The 27077-nt window shown below is 50.8% G+C and overlaps 1 protein-coding gene across 2 annotated transcripts in view; it reads right to left on the bottom strand.

The window, feature by feature from the left end:
- The window catches only part of LOC140427060 (gamma-aminobutyric acid receptor subunit alpha-6-like), a 131929-nt gene that overhangs the window by 48035 nt on the left and 56817 nt on the right, over positions 1–27077 (bottom strand). The gene's annotated exons all lie outside the window — the stretch shown is intronic.

Genomic DNA, 27077 nt, shown 5'->3' with positions numbered 1-27077 from the left:
AGTGTCATCTCCGGACTTGAGCTCTAGGATGTCCTGAGGCTCGAGCGGAGGGCTGGTGTCCGAACTGCTCTCAGCATTGGTGCCCGGCTCACGGGGTGGGAGAGTGGGGGTGGGGGTTGGGAGGTGGGGGGGGTGCTCCGGCTGTGGCAGTGGCTGGAGGCGGGGGAGACCAGGTAGACCCTCCCATCTCCAGGAGGTCCTGCCAGACACACGACGAGATGCATGATTAGATCGCGAGACTGGAGTGAGGGTGGGGATGCAGGGGTGGTGAGGGTAAGGGTGAGGGTGTAGGGTGAGGGTAGGGGTGAGGGTGGTGTGAAGATGGTGTAGGGGTGATGTAGGGTGAGGGGTTGAGGGTGGTGTGGGGTGAGAGTGGTGTGAGGATGGTGTGGGGGTGAGGGTGATGATGAGAGTGGCATGGGGGTGAAGGTGGTGTGAGGATGGTGTAGGTGTGAGAGTGGGGGTAATGATGAGAGTGGCATGGGGGTGAGGGTGGCATGGGGGTGTGGGTGGTGTGAGGAGGGTATAGCAGTGAGGGTGGGGGTGAGGGTGTTGTAGAATGAGGGTGATGTAGAGTGAGGGTGGTGTAGGGGTGAGGGTGGGGGTGATGATGAGAGTGGCATGGGGGTGAGGGTGGCATGGGGGTGTGGGTGGTGTGAGGAGGGTATAGCAGTGAGGGTGGGGGTGAGGGTGTTGTAGAATGAGGGTGATGTAGAGTGATGGTGGTGTAGGGGTGAGGGTGATGATGAGGGTGGTGTGGGGTGAGGGTGGCATGGGGGTGAGGGTGGTGTGAGGAGGGTATAGGGGTGAGGGTGAGGGTGTTGTAGAATGAGGGTGATGTAGAGTGATGGTGGTGTAGGGGTGTGGGTGGGGGTGATGATGAGGGTGGGGTGAAGGTCGGGTGTGGGTGGTGTTGTGGGGGTTTATCACACGGAACCACAACTCAGCAGGGTCTCACTTCCTTGTAGCGGCCAAATTCCAACCCGGTGGCCTACCTTTCCTCCGGGCCGCCGATCACGTCCAGGGCTCTCTGCTCTACCATGGTCAGGGGCCGCAGACCTGGCGGTCCCCCTCCCGTTTGCTCCCGCTCACGGCTGTTATGGGCGGCCTTCTCCTGGGGGCAATGCAAATGGAAAACGACAGTGTTAGGCAGTCCGACGTATGCAGCCCAGGCGGTGGGTACCTGGTGGCCTGAATGACCAGGGCACACGGCCATGGTGGCCGGTATAGGTGCCGGCATGTGATGCAGGATGGGGGTTCCGCCGCCCTCCAGATTAGGGGGTGTCGAGTTATGTGGGTAATTGCCAGGGAGGTCGTGCTCAGGTGCCCTCTTTGATCCACATACTTACCTATTGATCGTGAGAAGATCCATAGTGCTAAATCATTCTCTTTTGTGTGTTATTGTTGGCAGCTGTCTCTGTGCTGGTATTGCTCCTTTAGTTTAGGCACACTGTGCAGTCTTCAAAGTTTGCTGGACATGCAATGCATTAATCATCATCTGATACATGACACGTATGTCCTTGAGGAGGCACTTGAGAGTTGATGAGTGTGAAGTGTGATCACAACAAACAAGGCTATTTCCTCATTTGAAATACCTTCAGATGTGAAGCTAGAGGCTGCTCACAGTCCAGGGGGGTAAAGTTGACTTTCAGGATAGAAGCAACAGCAGGGCTCTGTCCTGGAGGTGTTCGTTAGGAAAGACAGGCTGCAGCTGTGCTTGCCTCTGTTATGCGTCTCTGCAATGTTTAAGGATGGTCTGAAGGCATCACAGACGCAAAGCCCCTCATCCCCCGGCCCAGGGGTGACCCCCCGACCGAGAACAACCTCTGACCAAGCCCAACCCCCCTGCGAGCACTGTGCCAGCAACCCCTGTACTCTTGCATGCTTGATAATGGAAATGGCTGCTCACCTCCTCGCTTCCCCTCAGCAGCCATTGCGCCAGTTTCACGTTTTTAAGAGGAGTACTAATAGATGCCCGCAAGATTTCTCGCTGGGTAATTACCAGGAGACTGCTGAATTTGACTTCAATCTCGCTAATGAGATTGAAATGAATGGAAATAAGTGTTAATGATATTCTCGCCATCTTTAGACGAGATCCGGAAATCACTAATGGGAGCGGTGAATTGTAAACGTGTTTATGCCCGGCGTGAATCTCAATATTTGGCCATTCCCGCTATTCACCCAGTTCTCCCCGATCTGTGCTGGGTGCAACGCGATGATTAAATCGTTCCTGTGACCAATTTAAGAAAACAGAACATTGGCTATAGATAATGTTAAACTAACCAGAACTGATAGATTTTGCTTTCACGCCTGTGTAATGAATCACACGTACTTAAATCAATACGTATAGAAGTTACAACAGGGCAACAGGTTATTTGGCCCAATTACTGCATGTCAGTGCTTCATTCACTCATATGTGCTCTGACTAAAAAACGGTCTTTGGCTCAATGCTTGCCGATGTCTCATTTAGAGCTGTTTTTGTGATGTTGGGTGCTCTGAGGTACAGACGAACCAACACGGTTGCGATTGGTACAACGCAGTTTTATTCCAACTAGTTATTTACACATCTGTCTTGGTACTCAGCACGTGGTAACAGGATGAGTGTCTTGTTAATGAGGTCCTGGCCTTGTCCTGTCTCCAGATGGACTGGCCAGCAGGTGTCGTGTTTCTTGTCTTATACTGTGTCTGCTCTTGTCTGTGAATGGCTGTCGTGTTATGTGTGCTAATTGGTCTGTTGGTCTGTCTATCATGATGTGTGTGTTGTGATGTGTGTTTGAATATCATGACATCCCCCCTTTTTTACAAGATTATGTGCCTACGTGGTTATAAATATGAATGTGACTTCCGAGTGCGGTGATGACCAGCTAAGTCGCACGTTTCGGCAGCTCCCGGTGGAAGGGACTTTTGGGCTCTTGATAGGAGCCCCAACGGCAATTTTAACGGCTAAAAACACTGTGCGGTAAACCAGAAGGGAATCCCCCCTGGACACGGATGGAAAAAGGAGAGGAAAGTGGCCGGATTGCGGTGGATCCTCTAGAGCAGCGGCAAGGAAGGCAAGCACAAAGCAAGATGGCGTCGGAAGGAGGCAGTTTAATATGGGGCCCTGACCAACAAGAGTTCCTGCGGCGTTGCGTGGAAGAACTTAAAAAGGAGATGAAGAAGGAGCTGTTGGCCCCGATATTACAGGCGATTGAAGGGCTAAAGGAGGAGCAAAAGACCCAGGAGCAGGAGCTTCGGGTCGTGAAGGCAAAGGCTGCTGAGAATGAGGACGACATACAGGGCCTGGTGGTGAAAACGGAGATCCACGAGGCACAACACAAAAGATGTGTGGAAAGGCTGGAGGTGCTGGAGAATAATGCGAGGAGGAAGAATTTAAGGATTCTTGTTCTTCCCGAAGGTGCAGAAGGGGCGGACGTCGGGGCATATGTGAGCACGATGCTGCACTCGTTAATGGGATCGGAGGCCCCGACGGGCCCATTGGAGGTGGAGGGAGCCTATCGAGTTATGGCGCGAAGACCGAGGGCTGGAGAAATTCCTCGAGCCATAGTGGTGAGATTTCTCCGATATCAGGACAGAGAGATGGTCCTCAGGTGGGCAAAGAAAACTCGGAGCAGTAGGTGGGAGAACGCGGTGATCCGCGTATATCAAGATTGGAGTGCGGCGGTGGCGAGAAAGAGGGCGGTTTTAATCGGGCCAAGGCGGTGCTGCACAAAAGGAAGGTTAAATTTGGAATGCTGCAGCCGGCAAGACTGTGGGTCACACATCAAGGGAAACACCACTACTTTGAAACGGCAGAAGAGGCGTGGACATTTATTGTCGAGGAGAAACTGGAATAAGCGGGCTAGAAAAATAACGTTTGGGACATAGTGGTGGGGCGAATATGTGGGGTGAAGATGGGGGGAAAAGGGGGAAGAGATGATTTCCCAAGTTGATAATCCTGCGACCCTGTAACTTTTCTCTCTTCCCCATGCCGTGGGGGAGGGGGGGAGGGAGGATGAGGAGCTGGGGGCGCCGGCCATTGGGGGCGGGGCCAAATGGGAAGCGCGGGCTTTGTTCCCGCACTATGGTAATCATGGCGGGAACAGGGAAGCAGGAAGGAGGGGGCCTAGGACAGTGGGAGCCGAGGTCACGGGGGGAAGCCGAGGTCGGCCAGAGTTTGCTGACTTCTGGGAGCAAAATGGGGGGTACAATTACGCTAGTGAGGGATCTAGGGGGGGGGGGTTAACTGGGTTGCTGCTGCTGGGGAGACGGGGGAGCTGGTATGGGGTGGGGTGGTCGGGGCAGGAGGGCGCCGTTGGGGGGAGATACGGCTACGTGGGAACCGGGTGAGGAGCAGGATTGAAAAAGGGGATGGCTAGTCGACAAGGGGGGGTTAAAGAGCCCCCCAACCCGGCTGATCACGTGGAATGTGAGAGGGCTGAACGGGCCGATAAAGAGGGCACGGGTACTCGCACACCTAAAGAAACTTAAGGCAGATGTGGTTATGCTGCAGGAGATGCATCTGAAACTGATAGACCAGGTCAGACTACGCAAAGGATGGGTGGGGCAGGTGTTTCATTCGGGGCTAGACGCAAAAAACAGGGGGGTGGCTATACTAGTGGGGAAGCGGGTAATGTTTGAGGCAAAGACCATAGTGGCGGATAGTGGGGGCAGATACGTGATGGTGAGTGGCAAATTGCAAGGGGAGGCGGTGGTCTTAGTGAACGTATATGCCCCGAAGTGGAATGATGCCAACTTTATGAGGCCTATGTTAGGACGTATCCCGGACCTAGAGGTGGGGAAGTTGGTAATGGGTGGAGATTTTAATACGGTGCTGGTCCCAGGGCTGGACAGATCGAGGTCCAGGACCGGAAGGAGGCCGGCTGCAGCTAGGGTGCTTAAGGGCTTTATGGAGCAGATGGGAGGAGTAGACCCCTGGAGATTTAGTAGACCTAGGAGTAAGGAGTTTTCATTTTTCTCCTATGTCCACAAAGTTTATTCACGGATAGACTTTTTTGTTTTGGGAAGGGCACTGATCCCGAAGGTGACGGGGACGGAGTACACGGCTATTGCTATTTCGGATCACGCTCCACATTGGGTGGACCTGGAGATAGGGGAGGAAAAAGAACAGCGTCCACCCTGGAGAATGGACATGGGATTATTGGCAGATGAGGGGGTGTGTTTAAGGGTGAGGGGGTGTATTGAAAGGTACTTGGAACTCAATGATAATGGGGAGGTCCAGGTGGGAGTGGTCTGGGAGGCGCTGAAGGCAGTGGTTAGAGGGGAGCTGATATCTATTAGGGCACATAAAGGAAAGCAGGAGGGTAGGGAAAGGGAGCGGTTGTTGAAAGAACTTCTGAGGGTGGACAGACAATATGCGGAGGCACCGGAGGAGGGACTGTACAGGGAAAGGCAAAGGCTACATGTAGAATTTGACTTGTTGACTACGGGTAATGCAGAGGCACAATGGAGGAAGGCACAGGGTGTACAGTACGAATATGGGGAGAAGGCGATCAGGTTGCTGGCCCACCAACTGAGGAAAAGGGGAGCAGCGAGGGAGATAGGGGGGGTGAGAGATGAGGAGGGAGAGATGGAGCGGGGAGCGGAGAGAGTGAATGGAGTGTTCAAGGCATTTTATGAAAGATTATATGAAGCTCAGCCCCCAGATGGGAAGGAGAGAATGATGTGCTTTCTGGATCAGCTGGAATTCCCTAAGGTGGAGGAGCAGGAGAGGGCGGGACTGGGAGCACAGATTTTGACGGAGGAAGTAGTAAAAGGGATTGGGAGCATGCAGGCGGGGAAGGCCCCGGGACCAGATGGATTCCCAGTTGAATTCTATAGGAAATATATGGACTTGCTGGCCCCGCTACTGATGAGAACCTTCAATGAGGCGAGGGAAAGGGGGCAGCTGCCCCCGACTATGTCAGAGGCAACGATATCACTCCTCCTAAAGAAGGAAAAAGACCCGCTGCAATGCGGGTCCTTTAGGCCTATTTCCCTCCTGAATGTGGACGCTCAGATTCTGGCCAAGGTAATGGCAACGAGGATAGAGGATTGTGTCCCAGGGGTGGTTCATGAGGACCAAACTGGGTTTGTGAAGGGGAGACAGCTGAATACAAATATACGGAGGCTGGTAGGGGTAATGATGATGCCCCCACAAGAGGGGGAAGCGGAGATAGTGGTGGTGATGGATGCCGAGAAAGCATTTGATAGAGTGGAGTGGGATTATTTGTGGGAGGTGCTGAGGAGATTTGGCTTTGGAGATGGGTATATCAGATGGGTACAGTTGCTGTATAGGGCCCCGATGGCGAGCGTGGTCACGAATGGACGGGGGTCTGATTGTTTTTGGCTCCATAGAGGGACGAGGCAGGGATGTCCTCTGTCCCCGTTACTGTTTGCACTGGCGATTGAGCCCCTGGCCATAGCATTGAGGGGTTCCAGGAAGTGGAGGGGAGTACTCAGGGGAGGAGAAGAACACCGGGTATCTCTGTATGCGGATGATTTGTTGCTATATGTGGCGGACCCGGCGGAGGGGATGCCAGAGATAATGCTGATACTTGGGGAGTTTGGGGATTTTTCAGGGTATAAATTGAACATGGGGAAAAGTGAGTTGTTTGTGGTGCATCCAGGGGAGCAGAGCAGAGAAATAGAGGATTTACCGTTGAGGAAGGTAACAAGGGACTTTCGGTACTTGGGGATCCAGATAGCCAAGAATTGGGGTACATTACATAGGCTTAATTTTACACGGTTGGTGGAACAGATGGAGGAGGACTTTAAGAGATGGGACATGGTGTCCCTGTCACTGGCGGGTAGGGTGCAGGCGGTTAAAATGGTGGTCCTCCCGAGATTCCTTTTTGTGTTTCAGTGCCTCCCGGTGGTGGTCACGAAGGCTTTTTTCAAAAGAATCGAGAAGAGTATTATGAGTTTTGTGTGGGCTGGGAAGACCCCGAGAGTGAGGAGGGGATTTTTGCAGCGCAGTAGGGACAGGGGGGTGCTGGCACTACCGAGCCTAAGTGAGTACTACTGGGCCGCCAATATTTCAATGGTGTGTAAGTGGATGGGAGAAGAGGAGGGAGCGGCGTGGATGAGATTGGAGAGGGCGTCCTGCAGGGGGACTAGCCTACAAGCTATGGTGACGGCACCGTTGCCGTTCTCACCGAAGAAATACACCACAAGCCCGGTGGTGGTGGCTACATTGAAAATTTGGGGGCAGTGGAGACGGCATAGGGGAAGGACGGGAGCCTCGGTGCGGTCCCCGATAAGAAATAACCATAGGTTTGTTCCGGGGAGAATGGATGGGGGATTTGGAGCATGGCAAAGAGCAGGGGTAGCACAATTGAGAGATCTGTTCGTAGATGGGACGTTTGCGAGTCTGGGAGCGCTGACGGAAATATATGGGTTGCCCCAAGGGAATGCATTTCGGTATATGCAACTGAGGGCTTTTGCAAGGCAACAGGTGAGGGAATTCCCGCAGCTCCCGACGCAGGAGGTGCAGGATAGAGTGATCTCAGAGACATGGGTGGGGGATGGTAAGGTGTCGGACATATATAGGGAAATGAGGGACGAGGGGGAGATCATGGTAGATGAGCTGAAAGGAAAATGGGAAGAAGAACTGGGGGAGGAGATTGAGGAGGGGCTGATGCCCTACGTAGGGTAAACTCATCGTCCTCGTGTGCCAGGCTAAGCCTGATACAATTTAAGGTGTTACACAGGGCGCATATGACTGGAGCACGGCTCAGTAAATTTTTTGGGATAGAGGATAGGTGTGCGAGATGCTCGAGAAGCCCAGCGAATCACACCCACATGTTCTGGTCATGCCCGGCACTACAGGGGTTTTGGGTGGGGGTGGCAAAGGTGCTTTCGAAGGTGGTGGGGGTCCAGGTCGAACCAAACTGGGGGTTGGCTATATTTGGGGTTGCAGAGGAGCCGGGAGTGCAGGAGGTGAGAGAGGCTGATGTTTTGGCCTTTGCGTCCCTAGTAGCCCGGCGCAGGCTATTGTTAATGTGGAAGGAAGCCAAACCCCCGGGTGTGGAGACCTGGTTAAACGACATGGCAGGGTTTATAAAGGGGGGGGGGGGAGGGGGGGGGAGGAATCGGACGGACTCTCAGGGATGTTATTGTATATGTATAGGCACTTGTTTTAGGTAATGTATATTGGACTGTTAGATTGTATCTTTGGAGAGTATTTATTTTTGACAAGGCAGTTGCCATTTAGTTTGGTTTTTGTTTCTGTTCATATATTATTTATTTATTTGTTTAAAACTGGCCACTGTTATTTATATTGCTTTATTGTTGTTTAAAAGAAACACTCCGTACTGTTATGTTTGGCCAAAAAATCTTGAATAAAATATATTTTTTTAAAATAAATAAATAAATAAATATGAATGTGTCCTGAGTGCAGCTAAAGGTGTGTGTGCGTGATATTTACAGCATGTACATGTGGCGTAACTATATACAAGGGGCAATGTCAGGTGTGGCATGCTAACGAGGTTGTACCACAACAAAAGAAGAACGTTGAAATGTGGTCCGATCAAACGAGACCTGGAACGATAAAACAGTGCCATGTTACAATACAGTAGTTGCTAAAACTTGACGTGTGAACAGTCTCATAAGTCCAGTCTAGTAGGTGGGCGACGAATTCGGGTTGACCGCTTCAAGGGTGGGTCGAGAACCACCGGCTGAGGTGCGAGCCTGGCCACGGGTGGTGACAGAAGTGGCATGGTATATGGCAGCTCCACGAAGTCGCTATCAGGAACCAGTGGAGGACACGACGTCTGTGTATGGTTCCGTTGCGAGCGTGGAAGGGCTCGTCGATTGCGCCTACGCACGGATCCATCCGGCATGCGTACCAGGAACGAGTGGGGAGCCACGCGTCGGAGAACTTCGGCAGGTGCTGACCAGCCACCGTCTGGTAGATGAATGCGGACGTTGTCTCCAGGGGCCAGGGAGGGAAGATGAGTTGCCCTTGTGTCGTACGATCTCTTCTGGCGATCGCGCTGCAGTTGCATCCTATGCAGTACTGGAGCATGGTCTATTGTTGATGCCAGGATGGAAGGCACAGTGGTTCTGAGGGCGCGACCCATCAGCAGCTGTGCTGGCGAGAGACCCGTGGCTAGTGGGGCCGAGCGATAGGCCAGCAGGGCGAGGTGAAAGTCCGATCCGGCAGCAGCAGCCTTGCAGAGGAGCCGCTTGGCAATGTGAATGCCCTTTTCTGCCTTTCCATTGAACTGGGGATGCAGAGGGCTGGACGTCACATGTGTGAAGCCATACGAGGCTGCAAAGGACGACCATTCATGGCTGGAAAAACAGGGCCCATTGTCCAACATGACAGTCATCGGAATGCCGTGGCGAGCAAAGGTGTCTTTGCAGGCCCTGATGACAGCAGGCGACGTCAGATCGTGCAGGCATATGACTTCTGGGTAATTGGAGTAGTCCATGATGATAACATAGTCCATGCCAAGCGCGTGAAATAGGTCGACACCCACCTTCGCCCAGGGGGACATTACCAGCTCATGGGGCAGAAGCGTTTCAGGAGGTTGCGCCGGCTGAAACCTTTGGCAGGTTGTAAAGTTGATCACCATGTTGGTAATATCGTCACTGATGCCCGGCCAGTATACCGCCTCTCGGGCCCTCCGTCTGCACTTCTCGACCCCCAAGTGGCCTTTGTGTATTTGATCGAGAACCAGCTGGCGCATACTGTGCGGAATGACAATCCTGTTCATCTTCAGAAGGATCCCATCAATGATGGCTAGGTCGTCTCGTACATTATAGAACTGTGGGCACTGCCCTTTGAGCCATCCTCCCGCCATGTGGCGCATCACTCGCTGTAAAAGGGGGTCGGCCGCTGTCTCTCGGCATATGCGGGCCAGACTAGAGTCGTCAGCCGGCAGATTTGCCGCTGTCAAGGCCACCTGTGCCTCGACCTGACATACGAACCCCTCCGCATCTGGCGGCGTGCTCACTGCTCTGGATAGGGCATCCGCCACGATGAGGTCCTTCCCTGGAGTGTAGACCAGTTGGAAGTCATACCTCCTGTGTTTCAGTAGGATGCGCTGGAGGCGAGGGGTCATCTCGTTCAGGTCCTTGTTAATTATGCTGACCAGGAGGCGGTGGTCAGCTTCGACCGTGAACCATGGAAGACCATAGACATAATCGTGGAACTTGTCTAAACCGGTTAGCAAGCCCAGGCATTCGTTTTCGATTTGCGCGTAGCGCTGCTCTGTGGGGGTCATAGCCCGCGATGCATAGGCAACCGGGGCCCATGACGACGTGTCATCCCTCTGCAGGAGCACTGCTCCAATGCCGGATTTGCTGGCATCAGTTGAGATTTTGGTGGGACGAGACGTGTCGAAGAACGCCAACACTGGTGCCGTGGTGAGTTTGCGTTTGAGCTAATCCCATTCCAGCTGGTGTGTGTGTTGCCACTGGAGCTCTGTAGATTTTTTTGACGAGGTGGCGCAGAGTCGTTGTGTGGGAGGCAAGGTTGGGACTGAATTTCCCTCGGAAGTTGACCATGCCAAGGAATCGTAGGACAGCCTTCTTGTCGGCCGGCTGCGGCATGGCTGTGATGGCGCTCACCTTGTCTGCATCCGGACGGACCCCTGACCGGGAGATGTGGTCCCCCAGGAACTTCAATTCGGTCTGGCCAAAGGCGCACTTGGCTCGGTTGAGGCGCAGGCCGTTTTCCCGTATGCGGGCAAAAACGCGTTGGAGACAATGTATGTGCTCCTGCGGTGTGGTGGACCAGATGATGACATCGTCCACATATACGCGCACCCCTTCGATGCCTTCCATCATCTGCTCCATGATTCTGTGGAAGACCTTGGATGCCGAGATGATGCCAAATGGCATCCGGTTGTAGCAGAATCTGCCGAAAGGGGTGTTGAAGGTACATAGCTTTCGGCTGGACGGGTCCAGTTGGATCTGCCAAAATCCTTTAGAAGCATCCAGTTTCGTGAATATCTTCGCTTGGGCCATTTCACTGGTGATCTCCTCCCGTTTGGGTATGGGATAATGTTCCCGCATAATGTTATTATTGAGGTCTTTGGGGTCTATACAGATGCGGAACTCGCCAGAGGGCTTCTAGACACACACCATGGAGCTGACCCATGGCGTGGGCTCCGTGACCCTGGATAGGACCCCTTGGTCCTGGAGATCCTGCAGCTGCAACTTGAGGCGGTCTTTAAGTGGCGCAGGAACCCTGCGAGGTGCGTGAACGACCGGGATGGTGTCCGGTTTGAGGCGAATTCGGTATGTGTATGGCAGTGTTCCGATGCCTTTGAATGCCTCCTGGTTGTGGGCGAGGAGCGATTGGAGCTGTGCATTGAACTCAGCATCCGGGAAGTCAGACGTGCCGTCTGGAGAGAGAGAAAGAATTCATTGCACAAGGTGGAGAGCCTTACATGCCTGTGCGCCCAGCAGGGAGTCCTTCGATGAGCCAACTATCTCGAACGAGAGTGTAGCCGTGTGTGTTTTGTGTGTCACCTGGAGCTGGCAGGATCCCATGGCCGGGATAACGTTCCCGTTGTAGTCGACCATCTTGCACCGGGATGGCTGGATTGGTGGTCTGACCTTCATGGCATAGAATGCTGACCATGCTATGAGGTTGGCAGATGCGCCAGTGTCCAGGAGGAAAGTGATCGGCGATCGGTTGACCGTCAGGGTGGCACTCCATTCATCGGCCTGATTGATGGTGTTGACCCGGTTCACATCAATGACCGCAACCCGGAAGGCGTCTTGGTCATCTGTGTCGTCGGTTTGGATGTCCTGATGTGGAGGCTGGATGGTCCGCACGTGTCTGCGAGGTTGTCGGAGATGTGGAAGATCCACAGGTTGAGCCGCTCGACAGTAGGCAGCGTAGTGGCCCATCTTGCCACAGCGTAGGCATTGTCGGGTTTTTGCAGGACATTGCCCTTTTAAATGTGCAGCTCCACAGTTGCCGCACGTCATGACGTCATGGCGTTCGTTACGCCACTGTGCATGCGCAGTTCGATCTTGCGTCGGGCGCGCCTGCGCAGTGCGTCCCTCAATGTTGCCGTTGGTTTTGGCGCGCACAAACGCGGGAGGCCTCAAAAACCGCATGAAACGGCCGCCCTCGTCCGGGCCGCGGGCCGGGAGAAACTCGATTGCCTGGATGCGTTCGGCCTCGTGGGCGGCCTGGCTTGCCGACTCGATCGCTTGGGACCCCCTCCGTGCCTGAAATTGGGCATAGCGGCTGGTCGCATTTTCATGCAGGACACAGGCTTCCATTGCAGATGCTAAGGTCAGGCCTTTAATTTTTAGAAGCTGCTGGCGTATGCCACTGGAGGCAATGCCAAAAACGATCTGGTCCCGGATCATGGACTCTGAGGTGGTGCCGTAACCGCAGGACTGCGCGAGTATGCGGAGGTGCGTCAGGAAGGACTGAAAGAGCTCATCCTTACCTTGTAGGTGCTGCTGAAAGATATACCTCTCAAAGCTTTCATTGAGCTCAACGTTGAAGTGCTGGTCGAGCTTGAGGAGGACCGTGTCATATTTAGATTTGTTCTCGCCTTCCGCGAACACCAAGGAGTTGTATACATCGATGGCGTGCTGACCTGCGGTAGTGAGGAGCATGGCAATCTTTGTTTCGTCCGAGGCGCCCTGTTTTTCATTGGCTCGCATGAACAGTTCGAATCGTTGCTTGAAGAGCTTCCAGTTGGTGCCCAGGTTCCCAGCGACTTGCAATGGCTGCGGTTTGTTGTGGGTGTCCATGGCTCAGGATGGCAGATTTACCGGTAAGTATCGATTTATTCACTGGTACCATGTGGTGTTGGGTGCTCTGAGGTACAGACGAACCAACACGGTTGCGATTGGTACAACGCAGTTTTATTCCAACTAGTTATTTATACATCTGTCTTGGTACTCAGCACGTGGTGACTGTGTGAGTGTCTTGTTAATGAGGTCCTGGCCTTGTCCTGTCTCCAGATGGACTGGCCAGCAGGTGTCGTGTTTCTTGTCTTATACTGTGTCTGCTCCTGTCTGTGATTGGCTGCCGTGTTATGTGTGCTAATTGGTCTGTTGGTCTGTCTATCATGATGTGTGTGTTGTGATGTGTGTTTGAATATCATGACAGTTTTCTTAGCAGTTTTAGTCAGTGGTGATTTGTCATTGCCCTCCACCCTCAGTGGAAGGGCAGGGAGATGGTCTACCTCAACTGGAATGCAAATTCAACCAAATGCTGTTCGAGTTATTCCGAATCACATTTAACCAACTGAGCTAACTCACCCCCACACCCCTTCCAGCCCCCTTTAAATAAAGTGGTGCTACAATTCACTTAGGCAGGCTGAGTTGCTGTGGCAACATGCACTTTTCCATGAAATGTTGCAACCTGGAGCTGTGGACAGTAGAGGCTTGAAATTCTTTCAATCACATGGCTGACGAGGAATCTCTCCCACTCTTGTTGCTGGCCAATGTTGGAAGGATTTGCTGGTAAATAGGTAAGCTGTTAGACTGCATTCTGAATGCACCTTCCTCTGTCGACAAGTCCTAGGGTGGGACTTGAACCCAGAGCATCTGGCACAGAGGCAGTGATGCTATCCATTGTACCACAAGACCTCCAATGTCAGTGCAAATAATCCTAATCACATTCCCCATGCTATCTCCATTTTCTTTGATCTCCTCTTTCTTCATCCAGCTAACAATAAATGTTATAAATGTTGACCTTAGCCCCAGTTTTAAATGAGAGAGTGTGTAGGGCTGGGGTGGGAGCCTACATGAGTTTGAATCCCATGCAATTTCAACTCCAGACATTATAACAGTAGAATTAATGGGCTGCCCAACTTAACGACCGGGATTCTCCGACACTGCGCCGGGTCAGAGAATTCCTGGCGGGAGGCGCGAATACTGCTCCGACGCCGGCTTCCCTATTCTCTGGCGCCGTTTTTCAGGCGCCAGCAGGATTCCTGCCATGCCGGTCGGGGACTGTTGACAATGGCCCCCCCCGGCGATTCTCCAGGCCCCAATGGGCCGAGTGGCCAACGAGGTTTGCCCAGTCTTGCCGGCGTGAATTACTCACCTCACACACGACGGGACCTGGAAGGTAAGTGTGCGGGGGCCGTCCTGGAGGGGGGGGGGTCCGACCCCGGGATGGGCCCCCACGGCGGCATGGCCCGTGATCGGGGCCTACCGATCGGCGGGCGGACTGGTTCCGTGGGGGCCTACTTTACTCCGCGCCGTGGCCCTGTAGGGCTCCGCCATATTGCTGGGGGGCCGGTGCGGAGAAGGGAACCCCCACGCATGCGCGGAAATTCACCGGCCGTTCCGCGCATGCGCGAACTCATGCCAGCCCTTCGGCGCCGGCTGGAGCTGCGGGAACCACTCCAGCATCAACCTTGCCCCCTGGAAAGTGGAGAATTCCTCACTTTCGTGGGCCGTTGATGCCGGAGTGGTTGGCGCCGGTTTTCACTCCAGCGTGGGGACATAGCCCCATTATTGGAGAATCCCGCCTAACATGTAGCAAAACTCTCAATTTTTCGATACAATTTCCAACAATTTCTCCCAAATTCTATTGAAGCAGGAACGCACTTCGTAAAGAGACGTTGGGTTTATTGATGTCAGATTTTGCTATTACACTTCTGAAAGAAGTACCATTAAGAGATTGACCCTCAGAATGCCTTCATATTTTCTGATGTATCCCTGGAGGTACTCATGCAGGAGGGACAATTTCTCAAAGGACTCTCAGGAGCAGCTTCAGAAGAGAAGTGATCTTCAACTCCAAGAAAAATTGTCACAGCCATATCATCCAATGTTGTACAATAACTGAAGAGGGCACTGAAGATCTGAAATTTTAATTAACTTAGATGACGAAGGAAAGAAATGACCACCTTCCCCCAATACTGTCAGAAAAGAGATAATTGCTCTACGGTATTCTCCGGGGACCTACTTTATGTAGGCAATAGTAAGAGAGACACACTTATCTCTCTGTATTAGGTTGCTCCACTATGGGCATTGGGAGGAATTGCTGAGAATGTAGAGACAAGACAGCCTCATCTTCATTAACTTTTAAAAAAAAATTTTTTAGAGTACCCAATTCATTTTTTCCAATTAAGGGGCAATTTAGCGTGTTCAATCCACCTACCTTGCACATCTTTGGGTTGTGGGGGCGAAACCCACGCAAACACGGGGAGAATGTGCAAACTCCACACGGACAGTGATCCAAAGCCGGGATTGAACCTGGGACCTCAGCGCCGTGAGACTGCAGTGCTACCACTGCACCACCGTGCTGCCCCTCATCTTCATTAACAAGGAGAAACTCCTGTGGAGAAATCAACTAGGGGGCAAGGTTTCTGCACAGGATTCTGCAACTTCAGAAATGCTAAGATTCGGCTGCACCTCCTGTGCTGACCTCCAGCTCTGACGGGAAGAAGACCTTGGGGCAGCACGGTGACACAGTGGTTAGCACTGCTGCCTCACAGTGCCAAGGACCTGGGTTCAATTCCGGCCTTGGGTAACTGTCTGTGTGGAGCTGGAACTTTTTCCCCGTGTCTGCGTGGGTTTCCTCCGGGTTCTCCAGTTTCCTCCCAAAGTCCAAAGATGTGCAGGTTAGGTGGATTGACCATGTTTAAAATTTGCTTCTTAGTGTCCAGGGATCTACAGGTTAGGTGGTGTTACTGGGACAGGGCAGTGAATGGGCCGAGGTAGGTTACTCTTTCAGAGGGTCGGTGCAGACCCGATGGGCTGATTGGCTTTCTTCTGCACTGTAGAGATTCTAAGAGACTTTCAGCTGGAACTGAAGCTTGGGTGTCAATTAGCTGTCACCCTTGAATAACAGAAGATAAGGTAGGAAACACATTGGTAGATTCGGTGGACTAATACCTGAATGCTTCTCAGCCGCTAAAAGCACAGCTGATTCTTCTCAGAAGATTGCAAAGATGTCATAAGATCCACCTATCAATGGGAAAGATAAATCATCCTCTAGGACCTCAAGCTCCAAGCGACCACTTTGTCCTGCAAGGGATTCTCCCTCATCACTCTCAAGGAAGAGCTAATTCAGGTCCAGCAGGTCTCCATGGGGATAGTCACCATCTGCTGCAGTGTCTTGGATATCTGCCTTCTCTGGCCTTACTTCATGAAGAACTGGGAGGTTCATAATTTCCATATCTGCTGTGGGTCGAGCGGAAGGCGTCTCTGTGAAATAAAGGAACTTATTGCTGCTCGTATAAACTTTCTAAGCGTCTAAGGGCAGCATGGTGGCGCAGTGGGTTATCCCTGATGCCTCATGGCGCCAAGGTCCCAGGTTCGATCCCGGCTCTGGGTCACTGTCCGTGTGGAGTTTACACATTCTCCCCGTGTCTGCGTGGGTTTCGCCCCCCACAACCCAAAGATGTGCAGGGTAGGTGGATTGGTGACACTAAATTTTCCCTTAATTGGAAAAAATGAATTGGGTACTCTAAATTTAAAAAAAAAACTTTCTCAGCTTCTGAAGACTGGATTTCCATTACTTCCAAATAAAACTTTGAAGATTGTTGTATGAAAGACAGTAAGTTGTTCAAATGATGAGCATCATCTGGTTTTGAGGATTCCGAGAATTATTGCCACTCAATAAGGATGTACATTGATTATGAAGAACATAAAATCATCTACATGTTTCCGCTTGTAGCTAAAAGGCGCAATAATCCTAGGCGGGATTCTCTGTACTACCGCATCTATTTTCTGGTGTGGCGTGTCCCCGCCAGCAGTGGGATCTTCTGTCTAGCAGCTGGACAATGGAGTTTTCCACTGTGGGCACCCACGCCATCGGGCAGAGTGTGCTGCCGGCGAAGTGGAGGATCCCGTCGATGGAGAATCCAACCCCCTGCCTTTGATTGGACGATCTATGCCACCTGGACCTTGCAACTTGATGCATCTTTGATGAAGAGTCATTGGCTGAAGCCAGCTGAGGTCATCAACTAATATGTTAACAGCAGCTCCTGTACTAATTTTAAAAGTAGTATTAAAGTATTGAACTTGGACTATAACTTATTGTTGATCTGAATTATCTTGACCTTCAATTTCTTGGAAGGAATATGTTTCATAAATACTTTATGGTCTCTGAATTCGATTTAAATTACACGTTTTTCAGAAATGCCTGCAACGTCCACTGGAAGAATGACACGCTCCCCCTGCTGGGCAGTCTTGGAGGTTATGCTGGGTTTTTTATGTTGCAATGCAAGAATCTCAAAATGAAATGAAATGAAAATCGCTTATTGTCAAAAGTAGGCTTCAAATGAAGCTACTGTGAAAAGCCCCTAGTCGACACATTCCGGTGCCTGTTCGGGGAGGCTGGTATGGGAATTGAACCATGCTGCTGGCCTGCCTTGGTCTGCTTTCAAAGCCAGCGATTTAGCCCTGTGCTTTCCCACACTTTTGCTTTGTTTGGCAGGCTACAGGTTAGGGCCACTTCCCATAGACCTACACAATCTACGGAATCATGTGAAGCCTCGGAGTCACCCCAAATTTGGAACCTGATTCGGGTCTCATCACACACTGAACAATCATGGGGAATTCAAAAATGTATCTAGCGCTGTTGAGGAGTGTTCAAACCAATGTGGCAGGGGGATGGGAACCAATGCACAAAGTCAGAGGGTAGTAAAGAGAGGACAGAAACAAATGCTAGTAAGGAGAAAAGTGGAAGGCAGAGAAACAGATTGAACTGCCTCGTATGGCAGGGGGGGTGGGAACCAGAGCAGTAGGTCAGCGGGAGAAATAACTGAGGGAGAGCTACAGACTAAGGTCAATAAGATTAAGAGGAAGAGCAGGAAGGGAGTGGTTGGTCAACGCAGCGGGGCTGGTGGGCTGAAGTGCATTGGTTTCAATGCGAGGAGTATTTCAGGTAAGACAGATGATCTTAGAGCTTGGATTCGCATGTGGAATAATGATGTTGTTGCTATTACAGAAATTTGGTTGAAAGAGGGACAGGATTGGCAATTAAACATTCCAGGATTTAGATGTTTCAGGCAGGATAGAGGGGGATGCAAAAGGGGTGGGGAAGTTGCATTATTTGTTAAGGAGAATATCACAACTGTGCTGAGGGAGGACACCTTGGAAGTTTCAGGCAGCGAGGTAATCTGGGTAGAGCTCTGGAATAGGAAAGGTGCTATCATAATGTTGGGGGTTTACTACAGACCTCCTAACAGCCAGCGGGAGATAGAGGAGCACATACGCAGACAGATCTTGGAAAGATACATAAACAATAGGGTTGTCGTGGTGGGTGATTTTAACTTTCCCTTTATTGACTGGGATACACTTACTACTAGAGGCATGGATGGAGCAGAATTTGTAAGGAGCATCCAGGAGGGTTTCTTGAAACCATATGTAAATAGCCCAACTTGGGAAGGGGCCATATTAGTTGTGGTGCTGGAAAATGAGCCCGGCCAGGTGATCAAAGCTTCAGTAGGAGATCATTTCGGGAACAGGGATCATAATTCTGTAAGTTTTAAGCTGCTTATGGAAAAGGACAAGAGTGGTCCTCAGGTGAAGGTGTTAGACTGGGGGAAGGCTAATTACAACAACGTTCGGCAGGATCTGGAGAGTGTTGACTGGACGAGGCTGTTTGAGGGAAAATCAACATCCGGCATGTGCGAGGCTTTCAAATGTCAGTTGATCAGAATTCAGGACCGGCATGTACCTGTGAGGATGAAAGATAAGGGCGGCAAGTAAAGGGAACCCTGGATAACGAGGGATATTATGAGTCTTGTCAGAAAGAAAAAGGAAGCATTCATAAGGTCTAAAAGGTATAGGACAGATGAAGCCCTCGGAGAATATAAAGCAGTAGGAAGGAACTTAAGGTAGGAGTTCGGAAGGCTAAAAGTGGTCATGAAATGTCATTAGCAAACAGGATTTAGGAAAATCCTAAGGCGTTTTATACATATTTAAAGAGCAAGAGGGTAGCCAGAGAAAGGATTGGTCCATGCAACAAAATTGGAGGGAATCTATGTATGGAACCAGAGGAAATGGGAGAGATACTAAATGAATACTTTTCCTCAGTATTCACCAAAGAGAAGGACTTGGTGGATGAGGAGTATAGGGTAGAATGTGTAGATATTCTGAGTCATGTTGATATTAATAAAGAGGTGTTGGGCATCTTAAAAAATATTAAAGTAGATAAGTCTCCAGGCCTGATAGGATCTACCCCAGAATATTGCGGGAGGCAAGGGAGGAAATTGCTGGGGCCTTGACAATAATCTTGTATCCTCATTGACTACAAGTGAAGTTTGCAGAGGACTGGAGAGTAGCCAATGTTGTTCCATTGTTTAAGAAGGGCAGCAGGGGTAATCCAGGAAATTATAGGCCGGTGAGCCTTATGTCAATGGTAGGTAAACTATTGGAAAAGTTTCTTAGAGATAGGATTTACTCACATTTGGAAACAAATGGACTTATTAGTGATAGACAGCATGGTTTTGTGAAGGGGAGGTCGTGCCTCACTAATTTGAACAAGTTTTTCGAGGAAGTGATAAAGCTGATAGATGAGGGAAAGGCAGTAGATGTTGTATACATGGACTTCAGTAAAGCCTTTGACAAGGTACCTCATGGTAGACTGGTACAAAAGGTGAAGTCACATGGGATCAGAGGAAAGCTGGCAAGTTGGATACAGAACTGGCTTGGGCACAGAAGACAGAGGATAGCTGTAGAAGGGTGCTTTTCTGAATGGAAAGCTGTGACTAGCGGCGTTCCACAGGGATCAGTTCTGGGGACTTTGTTGTTCGTGGTGTATATAAGTGATTTGGAAGAAAATGTAGCTGGTCTGCTTAGTAAGTTCGCAGACGACATGAAAATTGGTGGAGTTGCGGATAGTGAAGAGGATTGTCAGAGGATACAGCAGGATATAAACTAGTTGGAGTCTTGGGCGGAAAAATGGCAGATGGAATACAAGTGTGAGGTAATACACTTTGGAAGGTCCAATGCATGTAGGAATTACACAATAAATGGTAGATCTCTTGCGAGTACTTACAGGCATGTCCACCGATCACTGAAAGTGGCAACGCATGTGGATAAGGTGGTCAAGAAGGTATATGGCATGCTGGCCTTCATCGGTCGAGGCATTGAATATAAAAATTGGCAAGTCATATTGCAGCTGTATAGGACCTTAGCTAGGCCTCATTTGGAATATTGTGTGCAATTCTGGTCACCACGCTACCAGAAGGATGTGGATGCTTTGGAGAGGGTACAGAAGCAATTTACTAGGATGTTGCTTGGAATGGAGGGCATTAGCTATGAGGAGAGGCTAGATAGTGGGCAGCACGGTAGCCTTCTGGGTAGCACAATTGCTTCACAGCTCCAGGGTCCTAGGTTCGATTCCGGCTTGGGTCACTGTCTGTGCGGAGTCTGCACATCCTCCCCGTGTGTGCGTGGGTTTCCTCCGGGTGCTTCGGTTTCCTCCCACAGTCCAAAGATGTGCGGGTTAGGTGGATTGGCCATGATAAATTGCCCTTAGTGTCCAAAATTGCCCCTAGTGTTGGGTGGTGTTACTGGGTTATGGGGATAGGGTGGCGGGTGTTGACCTTGGGTAGGGTGCTCTTTCCAAGAGCCGGTGCGGACTCGATGGGCCGAATGGCCTCCTTCTGCACTGTAAATTCTATGAACTATAAACTCGGCCTGTTCTCACTGGAACGACGGAGGTTGAGAGGTGACCTGATAGATGTCGACAAGATTATGAGTGGCATGGACAAAGTGGATACTCAAATGCTCTTTCCTAGGGTAGGAGAGTCATGTACGAGGGGACATACATTTAAATTGCGTGGGGAAAAGTTTAGAACAGATGTGCGAGACAAGGTTTTTACACAGAGGGTGGTAAATATATGGAAAGCGCTGCCTGGCGAGGTGGTGGGAGCAGGTACAATGGAGGCATTTAAGCGGCATCTAGACAAATATATGAATAGGGTGGGAATGGAAGGATACAGACTCCGTAAATGCAGACGGTTTTAGTTTAGGCAGGTACCATGATCGGTGCAGGCTTGGAGGGCCGAAGGGCCTGTTCCTGTGCTGTATTGTTCTTTTTTCATTGTTCTTTGTATCAAAGGCTTTAAGAATGGAGTCAAATTACGCAGTTGACTCCTGCACACTCAATCTTTGGAGGACATCATTTTCTACTGGACTTATTGAATAAAGAAAAGGAGTTAACTTAAAGCTTTGACTCCTTTTTGTGAAGACCTGATGCTATTTGGTACTGGGGAAATGTTTTTTCCAGAACTCTGACTGCTGGCCTCTCTATGGGGCCCTCAATGTCTCCAGGGTGCCTTCTTCTTCTGCCAAAATATTTTGAGCTGCTTTTAAATGTTTATCCACTCATTGGTTCCTGCGATAACACTGATATGTTTTTTTTAACATCAATGTCTACATGGCTGCCACCATTTTCTGAGATTTGTTCATCTACCTTGGACTCCAGGCATGGGACTTGGTTATTTGATAAATTGTGAACATACTCTGGTATCTGACGTTATGCCAAATTAGTGCCAACCCCTGCCAACCTATAACTCCCACACAAACCAATGGCTCCTCAAAGTCCCTATGCCAACTTAGTATCAACCCATGTGATCCTATCCACGATACGTTGCCCTGACATCCTCCATGTCAATTCACCCAGTATCCACCCATGGGCCGACTTCAGCAGCTGTGGTGAGATGAAATAAAATAAAGTTTGCAGTATCCATTAAGGACGTCACTATATTAAAAAGCAGTCTAATTGATAAAAATCTACTGAATATATTTAAATCCCATCAAGGTCTTAATCCCTTATGAAACAAACATTTGTATTCATTGTCCCACATGAAAGACAGCTAATCTCTTTTATCACTGCCAATTAAACTGAAATAATGATTGATTTTGGAAGCAGTCAAGTAGCATTAATCCTATAATGACAGCCTTAAGGTTTTGTAAATTGCGAATGGGACAGATAGATCCTGTCCCTCTACCTCCGCTGAAAATGGTGGATGCCGGGTTTGGGGGTAGGATTTCCCGATTTCCCGACAAGAGTACTGCATACAATTCTGGGGCGTCATTCTCCGACCCCCCGCCGGGTCGGAGAATGGCCGTTGGCCGCCGTGAATCCCGCCCCTGCCCCCGCCGAAGTCTCCGCTCCCGGAGATTGGGCGGGGGCGGGAATCTGGCCGCGCCGGTTGGCGGGACCCCCCGCTGGATTCTCCGGCCCGGATGGGCCGAAGTCCCGCCCAGGAATTGCCTGTCCCGCCGACGTAAATCAAACCTGGTATTTACCGGCGGGACCAAGCGGCGTGGGCGGGCTCCGGGGTACGGGGGGGGGGGAGGGGCGATCTGACCCCGGGGGGTGCCCCCACGGTGGCCTGGCCCGTGATCGGGGCCCACCGATCCGCGGGCGGGCCTGTGCCGTGGGGGCACTCTTTCCCTTCCGCTTCCGCCACGGCCTCCACCATGGCGGAGGCGGAAGAGACTCTCCCCACTGCGCATGCGCGGGTAACTGACAGCGGCCGCTGACGCTCCCGCGCATGCGCCGGGAAACTGACAGCGGACGCTCCCGCGCATGCGCCGCATTTCCGCGCCAGCTGGCGGGGAAACAAACGCCATTTCCGCCAGCTGGCGGGGCGGAAATCCCTCCGGCGTCGGCCTAGCCCCAACATTGAGGGGCTAGGCCGCCAAAGATGCGGAGCCTTCCGCACCTTTGGGCCAGCGCGATGCCCGTCTGATTGGCGCCGGCTTTGGCGCCAGTCGGCGGGCATCCCGCCGTTGGGGGAGAATTTCGCCCCTGGTCTCCATATTGTAAAAAAGGATACTGAGGCCCTGGAGATATGATTTACAGGGATGACACCAGAAATTAGGGGTTTGCATACAAGAAAGGTATTAACATGTTGTGGCTCTTGAAAAAAAGGCATTGTGGTGTTCTAACTTTAAAATTATGAAAGATTTTGGGTGGAAGATGGAATCTTACCATATTTTGTCAAAGTGTTGGTTCTGGTGAGAAAAAGGTATGGATTCTACCAGCCCTGGTGGTGGGAAATCGATTGGAATATTATCCTCTTAAACAATATTTTTTTAATCACGTGAGTCACCCATGCTCGTGGCAGCCTACCACTGAGTTGCCACGACAACTCAATATCTGCAATCACTGAGGAGCTCCATATAAACGCTGGCCACTCTATGGGGCCCTCATTGTCTCCAGTGTGCCTTCTTCTTCAGCAGTCGCTCCAGATCCAGTCAGGGGGGAAGTCAGGAAGCCAATGTCGAGATTCTCCAAGGGAGCCCTGACCAAACTCCTGGGTGGTCTGCAGCAGAGGCGGAATCATAGAATCATCCGGCCATCAAGTCTGCACCGGCTCTTGGAAAGAGTACCTACTGAAACCCACACCTCCACCCGATCCCCGTAACCCAGTCACCCCACCTAACCTAAGGGCAATTTAGCGTGGCCAATCCACCTAACCTGCACATCTTTGGACTGTGGGAGGAAACTGGAGCATCCGGAGGAAACCCATGCAGACACGGGGAGAACGTGCAGACTCCGCACAGACACTGACCCAATCCAGAATCGAACCTGGGACCCTGGAGCTGTGAAACAACTGTGCTAACCACTGTGCTACCATGCTGCACATAATAATGTCATATACCCACGTTCCCGCAAATGCCCATCCACCAAGGTCACCACTCTTTGGGAGGCAGTGGCAGCCTTAGTGAGTGTCAGGTTACTGCAGCAGAGGATGGAGAAATAGTGCCGCAAGAAGATGAATTACCTACTTTGTGTAACCATGGTAAATATGCCTCCTCATGTCTCACACTACACCTCTTCACACAGCCTTGACACCTCCACCATCTGAACTGGCAGGTCTCCTGCCTACATTCTCCCCATCTGTCCCTTTGCAGGACAAACTTGAGCATGAGCATTGTGAGTGGACACAGGTTGGGTGGATTGGCCACGCTAGATTGCCCCTTAATTAGAAAAATGAAGAAAAAGACAGGCTTGCGAAGGGATATAAAAAGGTTATTGAATGTAGTAATGATGCCATCGACTGGACAGGAAATGGAGGTAATAATTTCCATGGACGGGGAGTAAGAGTTCGACCAGGATAAATGGGAGCATCTTTTTGAATTGTTGGGGCGGTTTGGGTGTGATCCAGGGTTAATTGCCTGGATTAGGCTGTTGTCTGGGGTTCCAACAACTAGTGTTCGCACTAACACAATAAGTATGAGGTATCTTCGATTTCACAGGGGTACAAGGCAAGAATGCCCACTCTCACTGTTACTTTTTGGGTTGGTGATTGAGCCACTGGTGATTGCGCTTTGGGCATCGACAAAGTGGAGGGGAATATCGAGGAGGGAATGGAACACCAAGTGTTTCTTTATCCGGACGACTTGATGGTATATGTGACAGACCCAATCTGCAGTCTGAGCAGGATTGTGGAGATGCTGAATAAGTTAGGCTCTTTTTCAGGGTACAAACTAAACATGGGAAAGAGTGAAGTGTTCCCAATAAGTTCCCAGAGACAAGATAGGGGCCTGGAGAAGTTGCCATTCCGGCTGGTCAGGTCGTGTTTCCAGTATCTGGGTATACAGGTGGCACATAGTTGGGCTCTGTTGAACAAGTTGAATATGGCCAACCTGGTAGAAGGGGTGAAGGAGGATTTAACGAGATGGGATGTTCCCCCATTAACTCTTGCAGGGTGGTTTCTAACAGTGAAAATGACGATCCTTCCAAAATTTTTATTTCTTTTCCAGAATCTCCCAATTTTCCTACCTAAATCTTTTGTTGGTATGATTAATAGGATAATTTCAACCTTTGTGCAAGCAGGCAAGGTGCTCCGGATCTGGAGAGCCATTTTGAAGAGGGACAGGCGGTCGGGGGGTTGGCGCTGCTGTATTTGATTAATTATTATTGGGCGGCAAATGTTGAGAAGGTTCGGTAAGGTGCGGTAATTGGTCGTGGAGCGATGGTCGGTTCAGGGGCGGATGGAGGAAGCTTCATGCATAGGGTCAAGTCTGAGGGTATTGGTGATGGCTCTGCTTCCATTCTCACCGGCCAAATACTCTACGAGTCTGGTACGAGCCTTATTAAGAGTTTGGAATCAGGTCCAGCAACATTTTAAGCAGGAGGAAATGATGCTGTGGGCACCAATATGTGGAAATCATGGACGGGATTCTCCGTTTCTGAGACTTAGTGCTGATGCCTGTGTACTTTGCACAACTCTGCTCCATCCTCTCTGATCTTTTTTTCATCTTCATACAAGCCAAACTGGCACACAAGCGTGAGTTCGGCCCAGACAGGGAAGGGATGGCCAAGATCATTGCCCTCACTTAATTCAAGGAGGCGAGCTTGCTGGGGAGGACTGGGATCCCTCTTGTGGAGAAGGGGAGATCGGCCTATCCCAACAATGTAGTACAGATCAGCAAGTCCTGACATTCACAATGATTCACATGTAGTTGCATATAGCTCATGCTACAGAACCACAAGTCTATTCTCTATTTTATAGTCACCAGTAGATTGACGCCCTCCACGCAGTTGAGCAACAATTCATGCTCCCAGTCCACATCTGAGAAGGGGCTCACAAAGATTCCTCACAATGCTCACCCCATACCTCCCACCAGCGCAGAGACACACACCTCAGTGGGACGCAGCTCTAGATTAGACAACGAGTCATTTTCTGGAGAACACCTCACTGACACGTCACACAGCAATTGGAGGTAGTGAAGCTGAGGGAGCATGCACCCATTCAGTCTAGTCAGATGAAGAGCCTCTGGAAACATCTGCCAATTCAATGGTGAATCCATTGACAGGTGGCAAAACATCAGGTAGAGATTCAGCAGTCACTCAGCAGACTGGAATGAATGATGGAGAAGTCCATCTGCATCCTATCCAATGCCATGGCTCCAATATGTGAGCACCTTCATTCCACTATGGAAAGGTGCCAACCACCATGGAGATGTCGGTCCAGCAGGTCTTGCTGGATTTGCGCTGGGCCTTGCACTCCATGCTGAAATATCCTGGTGGGCACCATCAGGCTTAGGTGGAATGGGGATGAGGCACCTTGACCTCCATCCTGGTGCAGCATCTCCAGCAGGAGTCAGGTCAGGGCCCATGGGCACACACAGGGAGGATGATCGTCAGCTGCACACCCTGTCGGCTTCTCCTTACAACAAACCACGTGTGTGCAGCATCTCACAGTCTCCTCTGCTTGTGCCCACATCCACTCTAGCAATGCAGGCCTGCAAGGGCGCTTCCGCCCCTGAGCAGGAGATCCTTATCTGTCCGGGGCCCTCCAGGCTTTGGGCCACCAGAGAACGCCCACCAAAGTCATCATGGGCATTAGGGCAAAGCCGTCAGCAGGCTGCCTCCACCTCTGCTGCAGATGTCAAGGCTGCACCTGGGCTTTTTGGTAGGATTAGGAAAGTTTTAAAATGTTGATGTCACTTCTGGTTCATGGGTGTGCTATCACTCGCAATAAATTGCACTTACTGAAACTCATTGGATGGATTTGTGAATGTACTGGTCAACTGAAGGTGGTGTGAGTTTGTACTTCGGAATCCTCTTTTGCCAAGATTTAGCCATCCTCCCACCCAGTGTCAGTGTCCCACTCTAAGATTAAGATTCATGTGATGTCAGCTTTGGCTGCATTAATCTCCTTACCCTTGTATATTGTCCGGGAGATGTGTTTAAATCTTTTAAATGGATGATGGAGCTGTTTAAAACCCTTCTTCCTCAAAGGACACCATTGATGAGGGCAGCTTATCAGCAGTGATTCTCTCACAGCATTTGGAACTCCTCAGTGGTAGACCCAACATGCACTCTCAGCAATTGGTTGGACATCCCCTCAGATGAAAGGGAATGGCTTTGAGCGCTCAGGGAGATGTGGCCATTTGGCCTCACTTAACTCTGCTCCTCCTGCAACCTGTCAGCAAATAAAGCATCACAGGAATATCTCCCATGACTTAGTTCCTCAATGGCATCATCACGCTCTTTCTGACCCTCAACAGCCCCCTGAGCTTCCTGGGCCTGCAGATCTTCATCCTTCAATTAGCTTGCATCCTCCTCCAAGTTTCCCCCCTGGCAAGGCCTCGTCTCTTTGCATAGCCAGATTGCGAAGGGCACAACATACAGTGGTCATGCAGGAAACCCTATTGGGTGTGTATTGCAATGATCCAGC

The sequence above is a fragment of the Scyliorhinus torazame genome, chromosome 7 (assembly GCF_047496885.1).
Source record: "Scyliorhinus torazame isolate Kashiwa2021f chromosome 7, sScyTor2.1, whole genome shotgun sequence".
Classification (NCBI taxonomy): Eukaryota; Metazoa; Chordata; class Chondrichthyes; order Carcharhiniformes; family Scyliorhinidae; genus Scyliorhinus; species Scyliorhinus torazame.
The sequence above is the reverse complement of the archived record's forward strand: the minus strand, read 5'-3'. Positions and strand labels throughout refer to the sequence as shown.